The sequence below is a fragment of the Theropithecus gelada genome, chromosome 9 (genome assembly GCF_003255815.1).
Source record: "Theropithecus gelada isolate Dixy chromosome 9, Tgel_1.0, whole genome shotgun sequence".
NCBI classification, from domain to species: Eukaryota; Metazoa; Chordata; class Mammalia; order Primates; family Cercopithecidae; genus Theropithecus; species Theropithecus gelada.
This window is the reverse complement of record NC_037677.1, coordinates 124,266,818-124,272,242: the sequence shown is the minus strand read 5'-3', so window position 1 is coordinate 124,272,242 and position 5,425 is coordinate 124,266,818.

Here is a 5,425-nt window from a genome sequence, read left to right as displayed (position 1 = left end):
CATATATTAATATATTAAATGGTTTTCATGTTAGTTATATGTTGTATAATATTATCGCATATAACTTACACAGTGTAATTGGATTATTTATAACTCAAAGGATAAATGCTTGAGGAGTCAGATACCCCATTCTCCATGAGGTGCTTATTTCACATTGCATGTCTGCATCAAAACATACGATGTATTATTTATTATATACTGTATTATTTAATATGTTCCATTAGATTAAAATTTTAATTATATATTATAGTGTGATACTAATAGGTTGAGATATATTTATTTATTTGGTTTTCTGGTATTCCTGGCTGAAGGAAATCATGCTTCCATTTCCACATGATGATTGCCTATAATTTGGTTTTTAGCTTTCCCCATTTCCCCGTGTCAGTTAAATAGGTCTGGTTCTTCTTCCTCTTGTTGCATTTTCCAGAACTGGAGGGTTTTTATGGGTTACTTCCCTGGAATTTGATAGCCCATGGCATATTTTGAAAATTTTGGATTTCTGCAATTTTGCCAATTTTGTATATAAAAGGTGGAGATGCTTTCGGAACAGATCAGTACACCCCCAGCTGGACCCCTCCCACTTCCATGGATTTCATCTGAAGAGCCTCCATACCCACGTCAGCTCAAGCTGAGCATCGTCTATGATGACGCAGAACTGAAATAAAATGTACTGTGTCCAAAGGAGTTCCACTCTGAGGTTCTTTTTTATTTGTTTAATTTTTGTGGGTACATAGTAGATGTATATATTTATGAGGTACATGAGATATTTTGGTACAGGCATGCAATGTGAAATAAGCTTATCATAGAGAATGGGGTATCCATCCCCTCAAGCATTTATCCTTTGAGCTACAAATAATTCAGTTACACTCTTTAAGTTATTTGAAAATATACAATTAAGTTATTATTGACTGTAGTCACCTGGTTGTGCTATCAAATAGTAGGTCTTATTCATTCTTTCTAACTATGTTTTTGATCCCCCTTAAACTGTCTCCTCCCCTACCTCTGGTTCCCCACTACGCTTTGCAGCCTCTGGTAACCATCCTTCTACTCTCTATGTCCATGAGTTCAATGAGGTTCTTTCCCACGCCACGCGTTGCTTTCTTCCCTGCCAATGGCTTGCCTTTTGCTCTGTGTTTCCATCAGACTCTTGCAGGGATGGTGGAAAAGAAGTAGTTTTCTGTAATGTTTTAGATATATCCCTTTCGTCTTTAATTACCTTTAGATAGCTACTAACAGAATGGCAGCTCTGGGGACATAAAGCCAAATGCCCAACATCTGTCTAGGTTTGTTATACATCTGTAGAGAATTGCATTAAGAAAATAAAACTAGGCTGGGCATGGTGACTCACGCCTGTAATCCCAGCACTTTGGGAGGCTGAGGCGGGTGGATCACCTGAGGTCAGGTGTTCAAGACCAGCCTGGCCAACATGGCAAAACCCCCGTCTCTACTAAAAATACAAAAATTAGCCAGGCATGCTGGTGCATGGCTGTAATCTTAGCTACTCGGGAGGCTGAAGTGGGAGAATTGCTTGAACCCAGGAGGCAGAGGTTGCAGTCAGCCAAGATCGCACCACTGCACTCCAGCCTGGGTGATAGAGCAAGACTCCGTCTCAATAAAAGGAGAGAGAGAGAGAGAGAGAGAGAGAGAGAGAAAGAAAGAAAGAAAGAAAGAAAGAAAGAAAGAAAGAAAGAAAGAANAAGAAAGAAAGAAAGAAAGAAAGAAAGAAAGAAAGAAAGAAAGAAAGAAAGAAAGAAGGAAGGAAGGAAGGAAGGAACGAAGGAAGGAAGGAAGGAAGGAAGGAAGGAAGGAAGGAAAGGAGGAAGGAAAGGAAGGAAGGAAGGAAGGAAAGAAAGAAAAGAAAACTAATCTAATTACAACATGGCAATCATCTGTGTATCTCTGCAGCACATGGTGTGGGTAGGGCATTGGGTATAAGGTTGACCAGTTCACTCTGAGGCACCACACTGGGCTGGTGGATCTCATTCACCCTTCTTAGTCTGTGAGGACCAGGTCTAGTAGTCATGGCCAGAGTCCCACACACAGTGCAGCTTCTTCTGTGTCCTGAGACTTTTACCATGCTGGAGACCCTAGAGAAACAACAGGAAGAGCTCTGACCAGGGAGCAAGTGGGTGGCCTTCAGATTCCTGCTTTACCAATTACCATCCAGGTACCCTCAGGCACAACCCTTAAACTTGCTTGAACCTCTGTTTCTCTGAATGGTGAAACGTGTCGTATCTCAGAAAGGCTTTATGAAGAATAAAAAGAGATGTGTCAAAGTACTTTGTGATGTGCTACACAAGGATATTGGTTTTGCTTTTTCTTCCACAGGAGACACTGAAGGAATATGTACATCTCTTAAAAAGAAATGATGGTCAATTAGCCTTTTATAAAAGCTGAAAAAATTTTAAAATTTACTCTTCTTTCACTTATTTTTTTTTTTTTTGAAGTCCCCTTAAAATGAACTGCAGCCTACTCGGTCTCACTTTCTCCTTAGATACCGGTGTGGTTACAATGACCAGGGCTGCATACATTTTAAAATAACAAGTATTCAAAACCGTGCCAGATATTGTCTGTAGCACTCATTTTTCCATCTGCTCTTCCAGGTCTTTGTATCTGCTCTTTTGTTCTGCGGGGACACAAACCTACAGGAGCAGCTGGGATTCCATTAGCTTCTGCCAATTTGAGACTTTTGCATTAGGCAGGAGAAGGTGGGAGCCATTCTCTTTCTGGTGGCACCTCTGGTGAGGCAGGGCTGTGGATCCCTGCTAGGGGCAGCAGCGGGGGACTGTGGGAAGCTGCAGGTCTGGCAGGAGCACCTGTTGTAGTGGCAGGTGCGTGGGGTTCTTCCTGCAAAGGTGGCAGCCGGCAGAAGACAGCTCCTGGAGCTCTGCACAGGATGGCAATGGGCACGGGATCAGGCGAGTTCCAGCTCCAGCAGAGAGGTGGCAGCTCTGCAATCCCTGATATCACTGTAAAGCGACGATGATCTGTAATATGTACTGTTTTGTATCTAGATCTTTCATTCAACAATGTCTGCTAAATTCTTCCATGTTGTTGCAAGTATTGATAGGTTTTTGTTGTTTGTTTGTTTGCTGTCATATATTCCATTGTGTCACTGTGCCATAATTTAATCATTCATCTCCCCCATTGGTGGATATTTGCATTGTGTCCAGTGTTTTGGCTATTAAATATAGCACTGCCAGGAACATCTTGTACAGTGCTTTTGAGGAATATATGTATGGCTTTCAAGGCGTAGAATTACCTAGTCGTAGGGTAAGTTTATGTTCAGATTTGTTAGATATTGACAGTTTTCCAAAATGATTGCACTAATTAACATACATATCATGTGTAACATTTCTATTATAATAGCTGCTCTGACCCTTACCAATTCTTGATATTGTCTAACTTTTCATCTTACTGATTCAATACACTTTGGGTGGGTGGAAAATGTAGGATTTTATCTTCAGGATTTATAATGGTCAAGGTCTATACATTGTATCTTGCCTTGAACCCTAATAGTCTGATTGGTAGTGGGCTTCGTTTTGCAGGATCGTATCACTGAATTTTAAAATCATTGACATTTTCTTCACGGAGAGCTCCTGTTTCTTTCTTTTCTGTTTTTTTTTCAGGACCTTTTTTTAAATGCCATCCAATACAAGTTTAATAAGAAAATAGTTTTTTTATTATTATTATACTTTAAGTTCTAGGGTACATGTGCACAACGTGCAGGTTTGTTACATATGGATACCTGTGCCATGTTGGTGTGCTGCACCCATTAACTCGTCATTTACATTAGGTATATCTCTTAATGCTATCCTTCCCCTCTCCCCCAACCCCACCACAGGCCCCAGTGTGATGTTCCCCACCCTGGGTCCTCATTGTTCAATTCCCACCAATGAGAGAGAACATGAGGTGTTTGGTTTTCTGTCCTTGTGATAGTTTGCTCAGAATGATGGTTTCCAGCTTCATCCATGTCCCTACAAAGGACATGAATTCATCATTTTTATGACTGCATAGTACTCCATGGTGTATATGTGCCACATTTTCTTAATACAGTCTATCATTGATGGACATTTGGGTTGGTTCCAAGTCTTTGATATTGTGAATAGTGCCGTAATAAACATATGTGTGCATGTGTCTTTATAGCAGCATGATTTATAATCCTCTGGGTATATACCCAGTAATGGGATGGCTGGGTCAAATGGTATTTCTAGTTTTAGATCCTTGAGGAATCACCACACTGCCTTCCATGATGGTTGAACTAGTTTACAGTCCCACCAACAGTGTAAAAGTGTTCCTATTTCTCCACATCCTCTCCAGCATCTGTTGTTTCCTGACTTGTTAATGATTGCCATTCTAACTGGTGTGAGATGGTATCTCATTGTGGTTTTGATTTGCATTTCTCTGATGGCCAGTGATGATGAGCATTTTTTCATGTGTCTGTTGGCTGCATAAGTGTCTTCTTTTGAGAAGTGTCTGTTCATATCCTTTGCCCACTTTTTGATGGGGTTGTTTGTTTTTTCTTGTAAATTTGTTTAAGTTCTTGGTAGATTCTGGATATTAGCCGTTTGTCAGATGGGTACATTGTAAAAATTTTCTCCCATTCTGTAGGTTGCCTGTTCACTCTGATGTAATTTCTTTTGCCATGCAGAAGCTCTTTAGTTTAATTAGATCCTATTTGTCTATTTTGGCTTTTGTTGCCATTGCTTTTGGTGTTTTAGTCATGAAGTCCTTGCCCATGCCTATGTCCTGAATGTTATTGCCTAGGTTTTCTTCTAGGGTTTTTATGGTTTTACGTCTAACATTTAAGTCTTTAATCCATCTTGAATTAATTTTTGTATAAGGTGGAAAGAAAGAATCCAGTTTCAGCTTTCTACGTCTGGCTAGCCAGTTTTCCCAGCACCATTTATTAAATAGGGAATCCTTTCCCCATTTCTTGTTTTTGTCAGATTTGTCAAAGATCAGATGGTTGTAGATGTGTGGGATTATTTCTGAGGGCTCTGTTCTGTTCTATGGGTCTATATCTCTGCTTTGGTACTAGTACCATGCTGTTTTGGTTACTGTATCCTTGTAGTATAGTTTGAAGTCAGGTAGCATGATGCCTCCAGCTTTGTTCTTTTGGCTTAGGATTGTCTTGGCAATGCGGGCTCTTTTTTGGTTCCATATGAACTTTAAAGTAGTTTTTTCCAATTCTGTGAAGAAAGTCATTGGTAGCTTGATGGGGTTGGCATTGAATCTATAAATTACCTTGGGTAGTATGGCCATTTTTACAATATTGATTCTTCCTATCAATGAGCATGGAATGTTCTTCCATTTGTTTGTGTCCTCTTTTATTTCATTGGGCAGTGGTTTGTAGTTCTCCTTGAAGAGGTCTTTCACATCCCTTGTAAGTTGGATTCCTAGGTATTTTATTCTCTTTGAAGCA